Consider the following 24,013-nt stretch of genomic DNA (forward strand, 5'->3'; position numbering starts at 1 on the left):
GGACAACAAAACTATCAATAAACACCAGGATCAATCGTTTGTTGAGCAAATGCTTCTTTGCACCCAAGTCCAACATTCAGGTTTGTGATCCGGAATTCGTAGTGAGCTACACACAAGTTCAAATCCTGGCTCCACTGTACTCTGGGCATAACTCCTTCTAGAACCTGAGGAAGACTTCCTCTCTGGTGGGCATCCCTTTTTATTCAGAAGAACTGCACAGCTTGTCAAAATGGAGATGTAATGTGTTCCCCAGACCCTTCCTGCCCCATAATATTTCCATGCCATTCCTTACATAAAGAGAATATTATGAAACAGTCTAGCTGCAAAAAAGCAACAGAGATCAAAAAGAAGGAACAAATCAGCAGTTTATCAACATTTTATGAGAAGAAGTCTGGGAAAAGAAAGTAAACTACACCAAACCTAAACTTGCAACACACTGCACCTTTGGAATTCCTAATGCTCAAAAGTAGGTTGTAGCTGTATTTATGGGTGTGTATGGAAAGTGTGTTTTAAGCAGGTAAACTGTAATTCTAAGGTCCAATAAATTCAATAGGTACAGAGAGAAGTGCTTCTAGATGCGTTTCAGATCATGTGTATGTACCTCACAGAGTGCCGTCTCAGGTTGCCTCGAATCACCTGTGTACAGTTTATTGAGTCCAGAAGCCATGCCAGGCGTTAGTAATGCATCCAATAAAGAGACCTCAGGTTGTCCGATGACAAAGGTGATTTGCTCATCTACTTCTATATTTTTCTCCACCATCTTTACTTGCAGTCATTAATTTATGATGGCAAAAGAAAGCAATAAAATATAAAAAACGCAAATGAGGAAAAAACAGAATTGAACAATGTACCGCTGATGTTAGAAGTCTTCATAACTGTATGAGATTCAAAGACAAAAGTCAAAGTACTTTGAATGTATTCCCAAAGAGTGTCCATTATATGCCTCTCGTCAAGCCCCTTATTCTGCTGTGGCCTTGTAACATGCTAGTTCTCTCTCTAGCACCCACCAAACTTTACCTTACCACTTATCTCCCAAACTGTACCCCTTTCACCATTATAGCGGACGGTTATAGTTTGGTCTGCTTTTCCATAGAAGGGAGAGTTTTTTGGTTTACTAGTAACTTTGACCTCGTCTGACAAATCTTCACAAAACTTTTCGAAACAAAAGGCAATCTGCCTCAGCTCCTACCTGGAAAGTTTTGTGGAGATATATCCAGCCTCGCAGAGAGAAAAAGGGGCTCCCAAAAGGTAATATCCCTATGCATTTTCTATAGACTTCTTTAAGATAGGTTATAGCAATAACTACTGAACGGAATTACAACAAATTTGTCAGGAAGCTATATCTTAGTCCAAAGATTGTTCTTTTTGTGATTTGGTGTAAATCATATTTTGAGATATTAAGGGTGAACAATAATTGTATATTTGAGCAGTTGGGCTCGCAAGAGTCCTGAGGGCGTCCTGCAAGAACGCAAAATAAAAGATGGAGGCCTTTGATTAGTCGAGTGGCCAATTTTGTCAGCCTTCAGGCTCTCGCAGGAGCAAGAGGCTCCCACGGGTCTCGCAAGAGTGAGCGCTCCCATAGGCTGGCTGGCGGAATTTTAGAAATGAAAAAAGGCTGCCATTACCATTTACTGTGAATAATTGGAGGTGTTGTGGAAATCAAGTAAAAAGCTATATAAGGGGCAGAGGAAAGGCATGCTCCCCCCTACATTTAGAGAGGAGGTGTCTAAGGGATAACTACTGTCAAGATAATACATTTATATTGTTTTTAAATATTTTGAATGATCTAAGGGAACCCTCATGGGATCGTGAATAATAAAAAGTAGATGAGTCATCAGTATACTCTGTTAGTAGGAATGCATATTGTGGTCCTTGTTTTTGAGAGAAAGTGTGTGAAAGGTAAGTACTGAGCTGATTAGAAGGTTAAATATATTTTTTTAATGTTACGATCTAGCGTGACTGTCGCTGGTTCATGAAAAATAAGAGAGTAGGTGATGTTTGAATACACTCTGCTATACGCACTTGTTACAGTATGTAGGAGTCTTACTGGAAATGGTGTTTATTAGACTATGCTCACTGGTGTGAGAAGAGTTGTGAGCAGAGTTAAGGCTCATCCAAACACCCTACTACGCATACCCATCATCTGAGAGAGATGTCTGAAAGGAGAGGCCAGTCTCTCTCCACACCCTACTACACACACCCATCGTTACAGAGAGGGGTCTCAGCAGAAAGGCCCGTCCCTCCACACATCCTACTACACATACCGGTCATCTGAGAGAGAGGTCTGAAAGGAGAGCCCAGTCCCTCCCCCAACCTACTATGCATACCTATCATTAAAGAGAGAGGTCTCAGCAGAGGGCAGTCCCTCCCCACACCTTACTATGCACACCTGTCATCTGAGAGAGGTCTAAAAGGAGAGGGCAGTCTCTCCATACCCTACTATGCACACCCATGATTACAGAGAGAGGTCTCAGTAAAGAGGCCAGTCACTCTACACAACCTACTATACACACCCATCATTGCGGGAGGATGTAGCCTTACGGCTAGAGTGGTCGTCCTCGAAGCTGGGGAACCGGGTTTGAGTCTCGGCAACAACGCTCAACATCCTGTGATTCTGGGCTAATCACTTAATCTCGCCGTGCCTAACAAAAATTAATGTGTCCATCTATAACGAAACTGGGGTTCATGTAAAGCGCTCTAATACCCAATGTCTCGAGTCTAATTCGCGCTATTTAAAACTCTTAAAAAAATAAATAAAACACACCTAAAAAAAAAGATTACTGGAGACATGTTTTGATATCAGAGATAAAATAACTCAGCAGATAAACAATTTCTATTGAATATTTATCTGTTTAATGCTCACACACATTTTACTAAGATTTTGCAAACTGTGAATTATGTTACCATAAAAGAAACCATTTTTACTAAAATATTCCACTGGAAAAAAAGGTAAACTGATGTTACAGTTAGGAAGAATCAAAATATCAGTTTTTTTTTGTTTTTTTTAAACGTGGAAATTCACTGGAAAAAACAAAGGTTAAAGTAATGTTCTAGATAGGTGAATTTACCGTGTGAGTTAACCGTGCTAACTATAACTTGCGTCCCCGCCACTGCTATGACTGCACATACATCACTTGTGACGTTCTATGACATCATTTATGACATCACTGCTGTCATTGTGTTGCTCCAAATTATTGCCAAAAACAAGTAAATAATTTTGGAAGCATCGAAAACCCACACAATCCTTAAACATCTCCTTTATGAGTCTTTGGCCGATACTAAACCAAATGGCATGTTCTTAAAGCGAAAAGACCCTTCAGGAGCCTCAAAGAAGGTAAGGTGTATAGATTTCTAGCTCAAAACCACTTAATCGTATGAAGCGGACATAGCAAGTGTGGCGAACAATGAAGTAATATCAAGTGTACTTAATATTTCATTTATGCTGGGGAAGAAGTTCTCTGCCAGTCCATAAATGCTGATTCAGATCATGCAAGTCAATACACAGGCATAAAAAGGGGTCATCCTTGCGTGCTAGAACAACCGGAGTCCACCCATCTGATCTTTCTATTGTGTCAGTTACATCCAAGTCACACAACTTATCCAACTCTACCCGCTAATCAGTCTCAGAGATAATGGCACTCTTTGCACCTTGTGTGCAAACAGTATGGACCCTGTTTTTCATACTATTCCTTGCTGCAAGCCTCTCAATTTTCCCATTCAGCAAACACACTGGGAAATTTCTCCACACATTGTTTTTTGGGTGCAACACTCGTACATATTGCATTAGACTTGGTAATCACACTGTCTGGATGAATGGGGTCTAAAAATATATCCAGCTTCCCTAGTCCTTCCATTCTAAGGAATTTGACTCCCTCTTTCACCACAAACTACACATTGAGCTTTCTTTTCCTCAAACTTGAATAAGCCGTCAAATTGCTCTTCATTCTCGAATTGCTTTCCTCCATAAGCATAAATCTTTATGCTAGAGTTCTTAAACCCATGTAGATTAAACTTCTTAAAAACTTCAGAGACAATCAAAGTAAAGGGTAACCGTCGAATCAGACATTGATAGCACATCCACACCATTGAATGCAACACTGAAATACTGTGATATTGCAAGATAGTGTTGCAACATATTTCCTCTTTTTCACACAAAATTCAAACACTGCAGGAACATGCGGGATAGAATGAGACGCCCTGAAAGTGGTAATACTAAGCATGACTATGGAAGGCTTATACTCGAGAAAAATGGAGCTAAATAGCCAAATAGCGACAGCCGGAAAAAAAACCTGAAGAGCATCAAACACACCAGCATAGTATTGTGACAGCTTTACAACCTACACAAGACTTGAGGATGGCAATAATCTTGAAAAAGAGCAGCTACACCACTCAGAATTTAGACAATTATTGCACAGGGAAGGAGATAAAGCACGTGAATTATTGGTTTGGCTACTCACAAGAGAGATAACCAGCAGCCATAGCAGTCAGGGACATAACAGACACGTTCAAGAATAAATTAATAAAATGTTTTTAGCACACTACAAACACCTTTACATGCTTCCCCCTGCCACAGAAGGGTGTTCCTTCAAACCGACATTGTATGCAGCCCATCTGCTTACACTCACGCAGGAACAGAAACTACTAGTAAAAGCAATCCATAAGTCTACACGAAATTACGGGGGCTATCAAAGAGCGTAAATTCCAAGCCCAGAAAGACAGCTGAAGGGGGTAGCAAAAAGTGTTTACTGATACGGTGACAGATGAACTGCTCCAGGTATACCATGAAGCATCACAAACCGAAAAGCTGCCTAAATCCATGAGGGAGACCACCACGATCGTCCTTCTGCCAAAGCAGAGGAGGGACCACTCAATTGTAAATCATATTGCCTACTGTCTATGCTCAATACTGACAACAAAATATTGGGGGAAAGTCCTAGCTACCCGCTTAAAAAAATAATGGGGGTACTGGTTCTGTGGAAATGTGCCTTTTCAGGGGCACACCGGTGCAGGGTTCACCCTTAAGTTTGTCAACGGGTCCTTAGACTAACAAAGAAGAGATTGGCACTGAAGCTGGAATTCAAAATAAGTTTATTTATCACTCATGAGTGGGACTACATCAATAAAACACCCTCAGGCACTGTATGAGGTAGTACATGGAATACAGAAACCATGGGCCCTTTTATACACAGTTTGTTGCAGCGTAAGCATGTAGTTACAAATAGAAGGTACAGGCCTACACAGGAATAGATACTGACAAACATGGGCATTTGAGTATCACTTAGTCAGCAAAATGGGAGGGGAAACAGTACTGCTTACATCAGTAGGAGATGATAGACAGTTACATTCTCAAACAGGTGCAGTCTAGCAGCGACAGGCCTTTCTGAGCTCATACAATGCTCTGGCTCAGTACAGAAGGAGTTAACTAAAGTTGATGACTCAAGCAGAATAGAAAATCAGGCAACAGTGAAGACAGCAGAATCACAAGGCTTACAAAATGGATGCTGCAAACAAGATGGCTTCAGCTTATGCTAACAGCAATTATTTACGATTTCCACAGACGGCCCTTTTAGCATTAGCTGAAGACATCTCTATGATTTAGAAGGAGCATGGAAGATATCATGGACATCAATCATCATTAACTCACTAATTTCTTGGTCTGTTAGTCGGGTATTTACATTCTTGACATCTCGGTTGCCGAACTCACCATAATCGCGATAGACAAACCTCTCAGATACTTCTCAGCGCAATGCAAGGACGCAAACACGTGCAATAGGAGTGTGTGCGTGCAGGTCACGCACACCCTGCTACCACAATGATCAATGCACGAGCACCGCAAGATTTGATCGTTAAGATTATCAAATGATTATTTAAAACCAGGCAAATTGAATCGAACTTTAAAGAACATGGGTGCGCTCGGAGTCAAAGCGTCACAAACACTTACAGCCTTGCCTCTGTCTCGCAGCACGTTGTGCACTAATTAAAATATTGACACCTTCCATTTGCACCCCTGCCTTGGACGGGCTCGTGCGTGATGCAGTATTCGGTTCCCGAATATCATAGTTCACGCCACTGTTCATCAGCAGTGCGCGCCACATGATCTGCTGGAAGTGCTGTAAAAAGTGCCGAATGATCTATAATAATGTAATATATACATTAACAGGGGATTTGGCTTATCAGAGTTTGGCTAAAAATGTAAAAGGGCTTTTTGATTGTTTACGCGCTGCTGTTTTTTTTCCGTGGTGCCTGTCAGGGGCTGACACAATGGTTGAGTTATTAGGGCAGAGAAGAGCAGCCATAAATTTCCAACGTCAGGCAAAAAACCTGCGTTTATTGTCTGCATGATGGATGAGCTTCTGTACGAGACACCAAATACTTCGTTATCACCCTTAAACGGGAACACAATTTTTGTGGCCATAACTCATGTTTTTTAAATAGAAAGTTTGAAATGCCTGCCTATTTTTCACCCTGCTGACATATTTATGAAGCGCTCCCTGCATGCAAATATAATTATTGTAGGCGCCGGGGTGACATATGGGTTCGAACTGCTCCGAACGCTGCTCCCGGAGTGATTTTTTCAAATTCCTTAATTTGAAGAGGGAGAAATCCCGAGGCTTGTCTGCTCTGATCAATAAAGTCGAAGGTGAAATTCGAGTGGTTCCGTCGCCGTCATATCCACAGTCCACGCGAACTCACGAGGAAGTGACGTTTGTTTAGCAAATCTAATTTAGCTTAATGAAGAGAGTGTTCATTATCCCCTACTGTCTTCTTTCTTCATTTTTAAAAAAAAATGCAACTAGCAGGGGACACGGATCCCGGGGCTAGTCTGAAATATTCCTCCCTCCGCCCCCCCAGTTTTTCTTCACAAAGGCTTTCCCGGAATTATTTCAAAGGGTGGAAAATAAGGTTTGAGGCATCCTGGCTTTATATAAAAATAAATAAAATGGGAACCGAACAATGTCACGAGGAATTGCTTGGGAGAAGTGGCAAGTAATATTAATTAATGACGAGACGGACGAGTCGGTTGAAGAGAATATCGCCCCTAGTAGTGCACTGCTGCGGTGGTTTGTGTGCTTGTATTTTCATAATTGTTGGTGTTTGCCAAGGTAAATATCACAGACACAACAACCTCTGGCACGAGCTCAGTGAGAGGACAAACACCGATGCATACATTGGCGGAGCATGGTTGAACTCGCTGCGTGCACTTGTGCAAATTCTCTAAGATGCTGCAAAACATTCACGTGCGAGGAAATAATTGGCCCTCATGCAAAGCATATATGCCATGGAAGATGCCAGGCTCTGCACGAATTGCCAACCTTGCCCCTTTAGCCACAAGGAAAGGGTCAAATATGAAAATGCATATTTTCCTCAGAAAAGAACATGTATCTGTTCATTGTTTTACTAATGTTGGGAGAAAGAGATGGAGTAAAGCATAGGCAGAAGACAGTTCGAATTTTTCACAGTGCCTGGCACTCGGTCACCCAGGGGTTTGTAACACATGCTCATACAATCCTTGGCCTCTCTGCAGAGCGCACAGAGCAAAGGTCATGTATGCCAATTGTAATTGTGGTTATATTGAAAAGTGTGAGAAGGACACACAGCTGTCGATATAGGGACAGAGCGAAAGTTAAAGCAAATACTGTGCTTACAAGTGAGTGGGTAAGGGAAGGTGATGCGAGGAAGTAGGTGCAGGGGTGAGTGAAAAGCTGGCTCTGAAGAGGAACGAGGTGAGGTGTGAAATATACATTATTTCAGAAAAGATAGGAGGAGAAATTGAGCTGAGTGCTGTGAAGACAACGAAAGTGATCGAGGCTCCAAAGACCTTGGCTATACTAAGGTCTAATTCACAGTCTGCTAAAATATAAATGTGTGTGCGCGCGTGCGTGTGTGTGTGTATACACACACACAAACACACACGCTCTTCGTGGTCCCATGTTATAACAGGTTTCTAGCATGACCACAGAGCCATGGATTTCTAGAGCGGGGAGGCGAGTGGTGGTGGTGTTTGAACACAAAAGAAGGGATGATCTGCTCTCCTCGGGACGTTTGTGCGTTCTGGGCGGTCCTTGCCCCTGACCCTCGGCTTGCTGCTAGGCCCTGTCTGTGCCCCTTGTCCTAGACGGGACATGCTTTGCACCGGAGGACGTGTGGACAAGCAGCAGAGACGTGTCACTCAGCCTCGGCGATGCACAGCTCCTCTTCCCCACACACACCGTGCACCTGATCAGCACGGACGCGTGGCGTGCACCTCGGCGCTATGTGCGCACAACACATTACTACTGACGTCACCTCTGTGATGCAGGACACGACTTCTACCAGAGACTTATGCAGAGCATGCCATGTACATGACCTCACGGATGCAGAACATGCAGTCTATGACCGCACGGATGCAGAGCATGCACTGTCTATGACCTCACGGATGCAGAACAGGCACGGTCTATGACCTGAAGGATGCAGGACATGCACTGTGTGTGTGTGCAACCTCATGGACGCAGAACATGTACGGTCTATGGCCTCATGGCTACAGAACATGCACTATGAACTCATAAATTCAGAACATGTCTTGTCCATAAACTCAAAGATACATCCTACACCCTGCCTAGCACATCACCCCAAGGATGCAGAACACGCTTTTTGCACAACCTCATGTATTCAAAACATACCTCGTACATGAACTCAAATTATGCATCTGAAAATGCCTTGTAAATAAACTCAGGTCAGGGCGTCTGAACATGCCTTATAAATTAACTCATGTAGTTTAAACATGCCTTGCACATAAAGATCCAAACCACCCATGTAAACAAACTCATGGATGCCAAGTATGCCTAGCACACGGCCACAAAGATGCAGAACATGCTTTTTGCACAACCTCATGGATTCAGAACAGTCCTCGTACATGAACTCATGGAGGCTGAACATGCCTTGTAAATGAACTAAAATCATGGCTTCTGAACATGCCTTGTACATGAACTCATGGAGGCTGAACAGGCCTTGTAAATGAACTCAAATCATGGAGGCTGAACAAGCCTTGTATACAAACTCAAATCATGGAGGCTGAAGAAGCCTTGCACACGAACACATGGAGGAAGAATAGGCCCGGCACATGAATATGTAACCACAGCGTGTTCCTGATCTCATTACAGCAGAGCAGGTCTTGCACATGGCATCATGGATACCTAACACACTTTGTACACAGTTTCTTGGACTGAAGAAAAAGCCCTATACAAAACCTCACAGACGTGGAGCAAGCGGTATACCGGAGCCCGGGGAAGGAGAACACACTCCCAGTGTGAACCTCTTGTGTGAAGAAAATGTACCCTGCTCGAGCATTTTGAACCAGAACATGGCTGGTACTTGAGCTCATGGGTGCAGAGTGTATCTTGTGCTTGCCTTTATTAATACCCTTTTACATCACTTCACGGATACAGAGCCTGTCCTATACATGACTTTGTTAGTGCAAAACATGCCTTGACATGATCTCATGGATGCATTGGTGCAGGACTATATGGAAGTAGAACACACTGTAAATGACCTTATGGATGCAGGTCATGACTAAGTAAACCACACCTGTATACATGACGTCCTGGAATCACAGCACTACATATAAGACCTGACTGATGCAGAACATGCATTGTACATCACTCGTGTGCTGAAACAGTCTTGCACATGAACTTGTTGACACAGAACATGCCTTCATGGCTTTAAAGCATGCCCTGTACAGGTCTCATGTTGACAAATGCCCCCTGCCCTTTGTTAGATTGCTAGCAAAGCCATTGAATGCCCCTGCAGGTTCTTGATTTTGCCCCATTAAACACAACAATCTCACATGTTCGCCGAGGGCCTTCTGTGTAAATAGACCCAGATCCAGAGCATGGCTCTGAGGTCATGGGTGGCATCCTAGGATGGGGTGTTACGGCCAGAGCTGCGGACTTTGCAGCTGGGGAACCAGGTTAGAGCCTCGCGTTGGCTCAATATCCTGTGATTCTGGGCATCTCACGGTTTTTAGCCTTGCCAGAGACCTAGCTCAGTAAAACAGAATGTTACGTTCTATAGGCCTTTTTAACACACCTAATTCCCTACATATACTTCCTAAGAGGTCAGCTTACAAACAGGCAGAGCCCTCCCTGTCACATTAGGTGATCCGGGTGTGGGTCCAATGATAAGGCAAGCCACAGGTGGTACCTGTGGGTGAGGACCCAAAAATATATATATATATATATAACAACACATATCCAAGAAATATGGCGTGGGCTCTAATTTACCTGGGTGTCATCCGCACACTCACTTTTAATATTTATAAACAGCCACGCACATAACAATGCATTAGGTATTATAGAGGGTTAATAGGGTGCACCCTCACTTTGTGTAGGCGTCACGTACCCCCATACTCCATTTAATTAGCCAGGTTTTATTAGCTGATGGGCTGTGGTTTGGTATCCTTCCCTTTGAGGTATAGCTGCCAGAAATCTGTTAAGACTCTTGTTGCTCTTCCTGCTGCACCTGAGTGGCAGACTGTGGCTGGACTAGTTAGAGTGGAGGAAAGAAAAAGTCAGGAAGAGTCTGAAACCAGAGACTTTCTGAAGAGTTTCTGAATTAGACACTGCTGATTGCCCTAGCCATTCATTGATCATGCGGCGGGACATTCATTATCCGATTGCAGGAGTCCCCAAAAATATAAACATTGCATACTGCTGGCATGCCGTACCAAGCATGAGCCCTGTTCAGAGAACATTGACTTCTCATGATCTTGGACAAAATATGCACACTCCGATGCGCCTGAGAAGCATTGGCATAGCCAATAGGTCTTGCTTTTGGGACCTTATAAGTGTTTAGCCATGCAGCAGTTAATGTTGTTGCGCCAAGGATATTGTGCTGCATAACTAATTACTTATAAGGTCCCAAAAGCAAGACCTATTGGCTATGCCAATGCTTGTCTGATGAGCTGGCATCATTCCACACACCCAACAGTTGGTAATGTTGGTAGCATTATGGGTGTGATGTAACATTTGTATGAAAGTGTTGTTGAGATATGACATTCGGTGCTTCTTTTCATGATAGGGAAGAGTAAAATATCGGTGCTCAATGGGGACAGGAGTAGTACCAGTCAGTTTTCGAGCAGGAGCTACTCCCTCTACAACCCATGTTATTGTAGCAATGATGACTAAAATCAAAGTGAGTCCAATAATGAACATACTCTTCCGATCACAAACTTTTGCAGCAGTTCAGTTCTTCTCCGCAGGCATGTTCATCTTGCCGTTGAACAGCAGAACAGATGGCGCCCTAAGGTCCTGGGCAGACGTTGGTTTCTTCGCTGAGGTTGAGACGAGTAGCCACTAAAAGAGTACCCCCCTTTGTAACTCAGTCTTTCACTACCCAGGACAGTGGCTCAAACAGTCTTTTTCAGCAACAAAGTGTCTCTCTTCCGGGGTCGCAGCCGATATCGAGATGTACCAGGGATTGTGTGGTCCGGGAAGACTTCCTCAGGTCCTTCAGGTGACGTGGCTTGTCCTTTCTCTGTGTCCAGGATGTCGCGATGATCTGCCAACACAGCTGGGCTCACTAGGTCCTGCAACACCTTCCGACAATGTGTCGCGTGGACCCAGTTCTTCCGGTTGGTCACTCAAACCGCAGTCCTGGTAGCCAAGAGCACCTGCTCAGGGCCACTCCAACGAGGCTCCAAGGAGCTGGTCTGCTGAAAGGACTTCGTTAGGACAAAGTCCCCAGACCGTCGATTATGGCCCTCACCCTGTGACCTGTCTGGAAGAGTCTCCCAAGCCTGTTGATAAATAGAAGACAAACTGTCAGTCAACTGAGACAAATAGTCGTTCATCAATACATAGGGTACATCATGTATAGGGTATGCTTAGGAATCCCCCAAATATTCATTGGCCTTCCAAAACCCACCACATACGGTGTGAGGCCAGATCGTGTATGTGGTATCGATCCAATAGATAGCAACGCTAATAGCAGTGCATCAGGCCATTTCAAAGATGTGGAAGACAGTATTTTGGCCAATTTTAGCTTGAAGGTAGAATTGTAACGTTCCACTAGCCCTGCTGATTGGGGGTGAAAAGCAGCATGGAACTTCCATTTAATTCCTAACCCTTTCATGAGGTAATCAACAACTTGCCCAATGAAACGGGGTCAGTTGTCACTCCACAAAACTCGACAAATGCTGAATCTGGGGAAAAACTCTTTTAGGACCACCTTTGCTGTAGTAGGAGCTGTATTATCTTTCGTAGCGTATGCCTCCACCCATTTACTGAAGGCGCAAACCACTACCAAGACATACTTTAGGTTGTTACAATGCTCAAACTGTATGTAATCCATTTGCAGGACCTCAAAAGGTTAAGTAGGTAAGGCAAACCCTCCTGCTGGAGTTCATGCTCCCTTTCCCGGATTATATTGGAGACAAATCAGACAAGACTGGACTATCTTTTTAGCTGTGCCGGCAATATCTGGATGATCCCAAACTTGCATAAGTTGCTTTGCCATTGAGGACGCTCCAACATGTCCTGGCCCATGTGAATCATAGGATGTAAATAGGCTGTGGGTAACTTCCATTTTGTCATTTCTTTATTCCTCCAACAGCCCTCATCATCCAATGTTCCTTCCTTAGACCACTGGTCTAATTCCTCAACAGAAGCAGATCGTTGCATACCCAGTACCTCTTGCCTGGCACCATGCCAACGCGCAGCTTGTGACTTAACTACATACATAGATGTAGTACTTCACTGCATTGTAGTCTCACGAGCTGTGTGATCCTCAAAGGCATTGCCTTTTCCTATTTTATCAGTCACTTTCTTGTGTGCGCCACACTTAACAATTGCCACTTTCTTAGGATATGTCAAGGCAGTAAGGAGATTGTGTACCAATCCCCATGTACTATTTGCGTCCCATGTGAAGTAAGAAAGCCTCTTTCCTTCCAGAGTTGCCCAAAATCATGAGCCACTCCAAAAGCATATCGGCTATCGGTGTAGATGTTAACAAACAAATCTGTACTAAGCTCACATGCTCTTGTCAGTGCTATCAACTCGGCTGCTTGAGCTGACTTCTGCGGTATGCGAGCTGTCTCAACTACTGCCTGACGTATTGTGATTGCATAGGGAGCGGATGTCGTGCCATCAGGCAACTTCAAGCAAGACCCATCAACCCACAGTTCCCCATCAACACCGAAAAGGGGCGTATCTTGTAGGTCAACACGATCCTTTGTTTGTTCTTCAGTAAGGGATATACAATCCTGTAACTCTTGTGACTGGGGCGGAGTAGCTGGAAATGGCAATAGTGTAGCAGGACTCAAAGTCAAACATCTTTTCAGTGAGATATGAGGGGCCAAAAGGGTCAATTCATAGCCTGTCAAGCAGGAACAAGACAAATGTGTTTTCGTTTGATTTAAAAGAGCATCAACTGAATGGGGTACTAGCACAGGCAATCTATGTGACAAGACTATTCCCTCACTCTGACGTATGGACACAGCTGTCGCCGCCACAGCTCGAAAACACCCAGGCAGTGCACGGGCGACTGGATCAAGGACAGCTGAGAAATATGCACAAGGACGCTGCTTATCACAGTGTCTGTTTTAAAACTGAGCGAGCACAACCGTCCCTGTCGTGTACATAGAGTATGAAAGCCTTAGTGTAGTCTGGAGTTCCAAATTTTGGTGCAGAACAAAGAGCTTGATGCAACTGTTGGAAAGCATTCTGGCATTCAGTAGTCAATGGGAGGGGCATCAGAGTGTCTTTAATCAAAAGGACCAACAAGGGTTTAACAATGTGAGAAAAGCTAGGGATCCACTGCCTACATAAAGAAGTAAGGCCAATCAGTACACGAACATCCTTCGGAGTACGAGGCACAGGCGTGTCTTAAACAGCTTGAATGCGATCTGGTGTGAGTGCACGTCCCTCCTTAGACAGGATGTGACCTAAATAGGTAACCTGCTGTCTACAATTTTGCAATTTCTTCCGAGAGACTTTGTGATGATGAGAGGCAAGGAATGATAGCAATAACAGTGTTCCTTCTTCACACTGTTCAGGGGTATCGGCAGCCAACAAGATGTCATCGACATATTGAATAAGAGCCACCCCTTTTGGCACAGGGAAAGAATCAAGCTGCCTTTTCAATGCCTGGCTATAAATGCTAGGACTCTCTGTATACCCTTGTAGAGCTCTAAAAAATCTGAATGATCGTTTATTCAAAGTGAAGCCGAACAAATAACGGCTGTCAGGATGAATAGGTATCGAGAAGAATGCATTCTTCAAATCGATCAGACTGAATGTAGTTGCAGTAGGAGGAACCATAGTAAGAAGTGTTGTGAGGTCAGAGACTACCGGATATTGGGGCACTACTATCTTGTTAACCTCTCGCAAGTCAATGATGAATTTATACATTTTAGAATCATGTCTTTTTTCAAAATAGGAAGAATAAGCTATTACAGGTATTGTAAGAGACTTCTTCCACAACCCCCACCTTAATCAAATCCTGAACAATGTGTATCAATGCTTCTTCGCCTTCCAGAGATATTTTATATTGGGGCACTCAAGGCAAAGAAACACCTTCTTTCACTTGAATATGTGCTGGTGGGATAACCATTTGTCCCACATCGGTATCTGATGTAGCCCACAAGGTACTAGGTAACGATGCCAAAGCAATATCCTCTTTAATAAGACAAGACCTCTCAACCATTAGATAGTTGTCGTTTAAAATAACATGCACACCCTCTGGGAAACAACGTATTGTAGCACAAAAATGTTTAAGCATATTGATACCAGCAATGTTATCCGCGTGTTACGGGAAAGCAGAAATGGACATGTTGCAGTGAATTTATCAAGACTAAATGCAAGTGGCTGTGACTGTGACAGTGGGCTAAGTGTAGGTGTCCCATCGAACCCTATTGATGTTATCATTGTGCCAGACCGGGGAGCCCTAGGAATCAATAGTTTAGATAGAGCACGACGAGTAGCTCCTGTATCAACCAGAAACTGATCGGTAGAACCCAAGACGTTTGCATCGACATAGGGACCCCTTTGATCTACTGGGACCTCAACCGGTTCCTTACTCCATCCTAGGCATTCCAATGCATATTCAGAATCCTTAGGACCATCAGCCAAATAATCAGACATTCAGTATTGGTTTTGTCTATCAAAGGTATTAAAAGAATTTGGATCGTGTTCAACTGCCTCAATTCTGGTACGATTATCCATCCCTGCCCTATTCCCTGTGTTCCCTGGGCAGCTTCTCATACTTCCTCTACCCCACTGATACTGCTGACCTTGCAAAAGGGGGCACACAGCAAGCCAATGTCCAATTTCTTTACAATAAGCACACTGATCAGAAGACAAAGTTGCTCGAGGGAAAGGGAGTACACCAGGGCGATACATCGCACGTCCACCTCTATCACCACCTCTAAATGGGGGACCATAGACTTGAGCCAACATAACTTTCATTTTTAGATCCATAACCTTTTTATCTTCCTTGCCTTTTACTTCCAATTCCTGACGCTGATAATACTGAGCCATAGTCAAAAGGGAGGCTGGGGAAGACATAGTCCATGAACTCTCGCTGGCCTTTAGGCAACTAGCTATTTCTGGCAACATGGTAGCACCAAATGTTGACGAACAGATGCTTACCCGTGTCATCTGTCAATGACTGCCCACTAAAGTCATGGAATGTCTCTTCAAATCGTGTAAAGAAATCAGAAACTGACTCATCCGCTTTCTGTTTACAAGACGCTAGTGTAGTCCAATCCATTTTCTTAGGGGGTATAAGAGTTTTCAATTGTATCACAATAGCTTTGGGAAGATCTAATATCTCCTGTTGTGGTTTCTGCACAGGCACTCTATCCACATCTATTTGCTCTAAATGCACCCAAGTATCACCATAGGCTACATTATCATCTACCTTCCAAATTGATCTCCACATATCAGGGGGCAAAATAAGTCCAAAAAACATGTCAATATCTGGCAGAGTCATAGTACAGGAGCTAATAGCTCCTTCCAGTTCTTCATAAAAAGCGGCTGGGTTTTTCCGTGGCTCGGGTAAAGCAGCTTTAAGAGCCATAACGTCTGCTCTAGTCCAAGGAGTGTAGACCCAATTATAAACAAAATATCCCGTTGCATCATCTGAATCTTTATCATCATTCGTTCCCACTCCCTTTGGGGGAACATACAGAGGTGCTGCTTCACGCATGGGTTTCATAATAACTTCAATATCACTAGTATCTTTATCTGTCTCCGTAGCTCCCTCTTGTCGCATCCGGAGTCTGAACTGTTTGTTCAGTTGTAGAATTACCAGCTGCTTTTTTCTCCTCTCACAAACGGAACGTGTCAGTGCGCAATTTAACCACTCACCTAATTAGATCAGGCACCTGTGAGGGAAGAAAGGTGCCATCACTTAATTGTTTATAATTAGAATTTATATTAGAGCGCTCTAAATCATCAGAATGTTTTCTAAAACTGAGTATTACTTCCCAAGTAAACGTTTCTACAAAATATAACTGCTCTAAATCTATCCACTGTTAAACCATTGCTATGAGTTCTGGGTGCAATCAGACCAGAATGGTTTAATACTGGGCAGATCAACAGCTTTAAATATCAGATGCCTGGCTAGCGTATTTTGAGCAGGAGAGAGCGTGAATCAAGAAGTGGCAGTGGTGTGACCCCGACACTGATACAGTTGCATGGCATTATCCATTTGAGATGTTTACACTGATGAACTTTGGGCAGTACACTAGGCCACTGGCGAGGGTCTGCACTAATGACACGATCTTGGAGTAGTGGGAACTGGCCCGAGGCAGCTGCTTTCACCACTGCTGTTTGCATTTGCTATTGAGCCCCCGGCATGGCGCGACGTCCTGAACGAATGGGTGATACGCACATGGGACAGCAGAAATGTAGTGTCCTTATATGCTAATGATTTATTGGTATAACTGACTAAACTTAAAGTATCCCTGAACCTTTTACTTGGAGAACTAGGTGAGCTCGGCAGACAGTAAGGTATACAAATTCATCAACAGAAATCTGTGATATTGCCCATGGGGGACTAAGCAGAGCATCAACTCCTAAAACTGTACATAACCTGGGAACTCTCCTCCTTTAGATATCTGAGGATTCAAGTGACTAATGACCAGAAGCAAATGGTATGGAGTTGAAATTGCACTTCCCCCAGGCGGTGGTCTCCCTTTAACGCACTGCTGAATTCCAAATTGAAGACGGTAATACCTTTTCTTGTGGTTTGTAATAACCAACTGAACTCAATTATCATGGTTCATTCCATTTTGAATTGCTTCATCCCAATACACATTTATTGTTTCAAATGTTTTGTTTCCCAAGCAAAATCAATTATCCTTGACTACATTCATGACAAATATCAATCGAAATGTCGTTTATCCCAGTGCATTTTGGGATAGTCTTAGCCCCTCATCAGGGTATATATTTCTGAAAGGAAAAGTAGGACAAAATGAGAAATCAACTCCTGAGGCGCTATAGAGCCTATCACCGTATATTCATTGCTCAGTTCGTGCCGGGATATTAGTGTATTTATTTAGAGTGTCAATAAAGTTATGGTAGTTTTGACAGAGACCAACTCTGTCAGTATGTTAGTGGCTGTGAATGATATAGTTGCGCTGTGTGTCAGTGACGCTGACACAAACGCAACCAAGTGTGTGCAAAATGGACACATGCACATTTATAAATGCCCCCAATGGGACTGGTGGCTAGGAGTGTTTCTTGTGTCAACTGCGCTCACGATGATTAGATGCCGCCGGGTGTAAACAACAACTGGTACACCAATACGAATACCCTTAGTGAATGAAGTGAGTTACAATCTCTGGTTCTTCGTGAACCCCAGTAGTGCAAAAAAACATTACGCAAACATATGTCGGCAGTGAGCCGCCATGCAAATCCATGTTTGAGACCATGCTTAGGAAATGTTATCAATAAACATACAAGGATTCAAAATGGGACAGTAATCCGACTTACGAAAAGACGTGTGTTTGCAAACTCGCATCCTGCTTCTTTGCAGATAATGGTGGGCGTAGTTTGGGGTGGCGGGAGGTTCCAAAACCGCCATGCAGGGAGGAGGGTGAAGTTTACTACAACAAGGGGTGTGTGACTCCAGTCAACAAAACACTCAATGGACACGTCACTACAAAACAAGGAGACGTCTCTAGTGACAGGAAGGGGGGGGGGGGGGGAAGAGGGGGGCAGGGAAGTTTAGTGTTATTAAAGAATAGTTTGGACATGGTTGACGCTAGATGGAAAACGGAGGAAAACACACTGGGCGAACCAGACATGGTCACACGGACAGACGGCAGGGTTGAGGGGCTGATGGTTGTTGCGCAAAATGCTGATACACGCAGGGGATTCAACTTGAGAAAGCGAATTAATATTTTGAGCAAATATGGTGGCTGCATTTACACAAAGACTTCAATTGCTGTCATGGAACGTAAATGGGCTAGGGGACAAGAAAAAAGGGGAATAGTGCTCTCCTTGCGTTTGCCCAATTCATAAAACGGCACTCACCCGATGTGATTTTGCTGCAAGAAACACACTTACTAGGAAATACATGCCACACATTGTTGAGATGGGGGTTTAAACTCGTGGCACACACTGCATTTGGCTCTGGATCACGGGGCGTGGATTTAATGACTTGGAAAACCCTACAAATGACGGTTGACGGCACATGGACAGATAATCTGGGTAGATTTGTGGCAACCTCTGGGACGTGGGAGGGAAGTACGATAAACCTGGTTTCCACCTACGTACCTCCGGGTCGGGGCAACTTTAACTCAATTGTCTCTGACTCCTTAGATCCCACCGATCTAGAGATTTGCCACCTGCCCATACACAAATCCATAACTTTTGGGGGGCAATGAGCCTAGTGGATACATGGAGGATGCTCCACCCAATAGAGCAGCAGTATACATTCCATTTGGGTGTTCATCGAAGCATGTCTAGAATACACTACATTGTAATGCCGGTGGATCAGATGGTAATTATTAAAGAGGCAAAACACCTTGCCTGGGGTATAGTGGAAAATTCACCCATCTGGTGCCAATTGGTGGTGGGGGAACCTAAAATAGGTGGGACGGTCCCTATCAACCCGTGGTATCTTAAGAGCCCCAGATAAAAGAGAGAATAATATGTGACAGAGAACTCCATTTTCAGGAGAACAAAGGTTCGGTGGATTCTGCCTTGACTCTGCGGGAAGCGTACAAGGTAATTCGAGGGACAGCTATAGCTCAGATCACAGGGTCTAAGAAAGAGAAACAGGCAGCAGTAGTGCGTTTAGAAACATATCCTACAGCTGGAAAGAAACCTACCAGAAGACAACATAGATGAGACCAAGCATGTCTTACAGTTAAAAAACAAAGGAGTACATCGCCTTGGCCACAGACACAGCAAAGACACAACATAGGGCAACACTTAGTAGAATCTATGAAGTAGGGGACAAAGCCGGGAAATTACTAGCTTGGCTAGACCGGAGGGAGCAGGCAAGCAGAGTCGTAGCGGAACTGGTGGTGAAATCTGGGGAGAGACTCACCAAACCGCAGGGTATCGCAGATGCATTTGGTCATTATTATCAAAACATCTATGCGTCCCAGACACCACACACAGAGGAAGAGGCATACTCCCTTAATGAGGGACATCTCGCTACCAATACTTACTGACTATGAACGGTAGGATTTGGAACTAGAATTAATAGGGGCAGAGGTAGAAAAGGCCATACATGACTTGAGAATGGGCAAAGCAACGGGTCCAAATGGATTGCCCATCGAGCTATATAAACTTGCTCCGAGTAAAATTGCACCCCATTTAGTTCAAATGTTCCATGAAAGTAAGAAAGTAGGCTCGCTCCCCATTGATCAAAGGCTGGCAAAGATAGTGGTCATCCACAAGGCAGGGAAACCAAAGAACATGTGTCCATCGTATAGACCATTATCGCTGCTTAATGCGGAGCCAAGATATTGGCAAAAATACTTGCCACTCACTTGCTGCGTGTAATCACAAAATTGGTACACCTGGATCAATCGTGCTTTATACCAGCCAGAAATACGTCTCTCAATTTGCGGAAGCGCTACAAAGTGCTAGACCGAGCCAAGACGATCGACGAAGATACAGTGGTGGTGTCCCTGAACGCCGCCATGGCGTTCGACACAATCGAATGGCCCTATATGTTTTCAGTGTTGAAGAAACTGGGATTTGGGCCGGATTTTGTAGGGTGGGTTCGCCTTTTGCACATGGAACCCCTCACCCAAATAATGGTCAACAATAGGAAATCTCATACTTTTACACTCAGCAGAGGCCCTAGGGAGGGCTGCCCCTTTTCCCCATTGCTCTTTGCCTTAACACTCAAACCATTAGCGATGTAGCTACAGAAAGATCCAGTTATCAGAGGGCTCAGGTGGGTAGAGGACTGGGCGGACCGCATTTCATTATATGCCGATGATATCCTATTGTACTTGGCTTCACCGGCAGCCTCCCTGAATAGGATATTACGCATCTTCATAGTGTTTGGTATATTTGCCGGATACGGGATTAACTAGTCTAAATCAGTCATCTATGTACTTAGTGCGGTGATGCCGACACTGCCTAGAGGCTTTACTATCAAAGAAGCGGCAATAGATTTCTTCGAGTCTCCAAAGACACGTCTCTCTTTTACGAGCACAATCTGCTGCCCCCGCTGCAGCGACTTAGGAGTGATGTTTGTTGCTGCCCTTTCCTCTCCTGGTTCGTGGTTTGCTAAAGGGCCTACCCCTAAAAAGGAGTTCAAGATGTTGTTTGTATTTGTTGCACAGCCGCTGAATTGGCCTGCTGGTTTAATCAGTCTTCTTTTGGCTCAGACTTCAGCCTAATTATACACTACACCCAGTTTATAGTAAATAGTATCACATTTAAACGTCCTGACTTTACGCTTGTTGATTTCCTCGGTGTGTCTAGTTAACTGGTTGTTGATGTCAGCTAAGTTCTTGGACCAATTGTCAGCATTAATATTGAATGAGAGTTCGCTTTTTAGTTGGTTAATTTCGCTGGTCAGTTCATCCAACATTTGACAGTTCTTCTACAATTAAAAGGATTAGATTCACACAAGCATTTGTTCAAAACTTTGTTCCATCTATCTATAATTTCAGAGTTGTTTTTGCATCGCAATGGTTTTAATGAAAGTCTGAGTGCCCTGGGCATCCATTGTACCTGATGGGATCTAATGAGGGTACTAGCATGTAACTGTTGACTTATCTCCTGCTTTAAGTACATCGGTTGCTTGATGTTGCTCTGAATCGAGTGCTGGAGGTAGTTGTTTCCACTTCACCAATTAAAGAATAAATTCTTTGTGCTTCATTGTCAGAGAATGCAAATGTGTTCGCCTTTTTATCCGTTAGGTTGGAAATGTTGTCATAGGACATGATTTGTACTGGGTGCTTTGATCAGATAGGAAGTATGAATGATAGAAATTGGCTGACACAGTGTTATTTGCACTACTTGGGTTCGCGACGAACCGGAGATTATAACTCACATCAGCATGCCAATAATTTCATTCACCGATGATATGCACATTGTTGCACCAGTTGTGGCTTACACCCGGCAGCGTCTAATCATCAACGCGAGAGCAATTGACACAAGAAACGCTTCTGGACACCGATCCCATTGGGGGCATTCATAAACGTGCATGTGTCCATTTTGCACATACTGGGTTGCGTTTAATTGTTTGTGTCAGTGTCACGGGCACACAGCTCAACTATATCATTCACCTCCACTAACACGTTGACATGGTTGGTCTCTGTCAAAACTACAATAACTTTATTGACACTAAATAAATACACTAATATCTGGGCACGAACTGAGCAATGAATACAGGGTGGTAGGCTCTATAGTGCCTCGGAGGTCGATTTCCAATTTCGTCCTACTTTTCCTTTCAGGAATAATTCTCCTGATGAAGGGCTAAGACCTGCACGAACCGTATTGGGATAAACAACATTTTTTTTTTTTTTTTAAACAAATTTTATTAGTCAATTGCATAAACACCACAGGGCTCTGCATATCAAAGACAATTATCACATCAAACCACAGGTACACAGGAGCAACTGACTTTCATAAATGGCAACCAAATAAATAATGAAAATACGCAAACTCATCCGTCTAAACCCCCCCACCCCCAACTACCCCCTCCCTCACTCACCCCCCTCAAGTCACACCAAATCCGCATAGCCCTAGCTACTACCGATATGCCCAACAATTGAATCATAGCATGATAGCACGCACTCACCCTGCATCACCGCATCTCCTCGTGCATCAGAGGTCATCCCCATTAATGTACTGCTACTGTCACTGGTGGTTCCAGCCACAACCCCCGGTAATCTGCCCATTTTTTCCATACTCTATAATGCTTACGCGGACATCCTCTAGCTACAATTACAGGATGTTCCAGCCCCATGCAAATGTCTAGCCCATTCTTCCAAGCGGCCACCGATGGGGCCCGCGGTGCTTTCCACACCCTGGCGATATCACGCTTTGCCAGTGTAGTTGCATGAGGTGCCTTTTATAAATATTACCTCCTATGCCTTCCATAACATGAAGCAGAGCCAGCCGCGGCGTCCGCGGGAGCTCCCATCCCAGAACCTCTGAGAGACAGGATAACAACCCCCTCCAAAATCGGTCCAGGGAGAGGCACTGCCAGACTGTGTGTATGAATGTACCTTCCTCCCGACCGCAGCGAAGACACTCCGGGGAGGCGACCAATCCCGCCCTATAGAGTCGAGCCCGGGTAAAATAGATCCTATATAAGTACTTAAATTGGATGAGGCGAAGGCGCATCGCTATAGCCGCCCCTCGCGGAGCGGCCAAGGCCTCCCTCCAGTCTTCCTCCTCCTATGTGCCCACATCTTTCTCCCAGTCCCCGCACAGCTTCTGAAGTGGGGTAGAACAGTGTGTGACCAGGGATTGGTAAATCTTGGAAATTTTTTTGGTCTCTAGGTCCCCCATAAAGAACTTCGCCTCCAACGGACTGAACTCAGGGAGAGATGCCAACCCCTCCAAGCTAGGTGACAGCGCATGTCGAAGCTGGAGGTATCTATAAAATTGTGATTGAGGCATACAGAATTCTCTCTGTAGGTCCCGAAAAGATTTGAACGTCGTGCCTTTAACCACATCCCCCAGAGTCGAGATATCTATATCATCCCATCCCCAAAACCCTTGTAAAGCTGCCAGCTCAGGCAGGCGCCCATTTTTCCAGAGGGGGTTCTCCCTAGTTAGGGTATTCCACCAACCCATGCGACGCAGCGCCTGTTTCCATATTGCAAATAACACCCGTGTGGCCGAAGGCATTCCACTCCGTAGCTGCGCCGAGTACAAGATGGTATGGAGCGTGTTGGACCCCATGAGTCGCCGCTCTAAGGCATAAGCTGGGTCTCCTCTATCCCCATACCACCAGTCATTGAGGACAAGTAGGTGTGAAGCCTGGTAGTATGAGAGGATATCTGAGGATGCAAGTCCTCCACAGTAGGTGGATAAGAAGCATGTTCGCAGAGCCACGCGGACGCTGCCCCCCTCCCACAGAAACTGTCTAAGCACAGAGTTCACCTGTCGAAACCATCTAGCTGGGATTGGGTATGGGTGATTCTGCAGTTGGTAGAGCAGCCGCGGAAGCGCTACCATCTTAAAAATTGCTGATCTGTCATTCAATGTCAAGGGCATATGCGCCCAACATTTGAGGTCTGTACAAACTCGCTCCCACACCGGGGCCAGGTTCCGCTCCCAGGCAATAGCTGGCACGTCTGTAAGGAATACCCCCAGATATTTCAGACCCCCCAGCTGCCAGCTAGATCGTATTTGCCCAATCACCCACTCACGATCGGTCTCCCAGAACCCACAGTGTAGATTTGCGGGGGTTCATATAGAGTCCCGAGGTCTCGCCAAAGATCTGCATGATCCGCAAGAGGCGCGGCCCCGTCCTGTCTAGGTCTGTAAGAAAAAACATAACATCGTCCACATAAAGCGCAATCCTGTCAGATAGACCTGGGGCA

At 44.5% G+C, this 24,013-nt stretch overlaps 1 protein-coding gene across 14 annotated transcripts in view; it reads right to left on the minus strand.

Annotated features, from left to right (window-relative positions):
• NHEJ1 (non-homologous end joining factor 1) overlaps nt 1–24,013 on the minus strand; it is a 1,170,625-nt gene that overhangs the window by 1,080,682 nt on the left and 65,930 nt on the right. The window lies entirely within an intron of this gene.

The sequence above is a fragment of the Triturus cristatus genome, chromosome 3_2, assembly GCF_964204655.1.
Source record: "Triturus cristatus chromosome 3_2, aTriCri1.1, whole genome shotgun sequence".
NCBI lineage: Eukaryota > Metazoa > Chordata > Amphibia > Caudata > Salamandridae > Triturus > Triturus cristatus.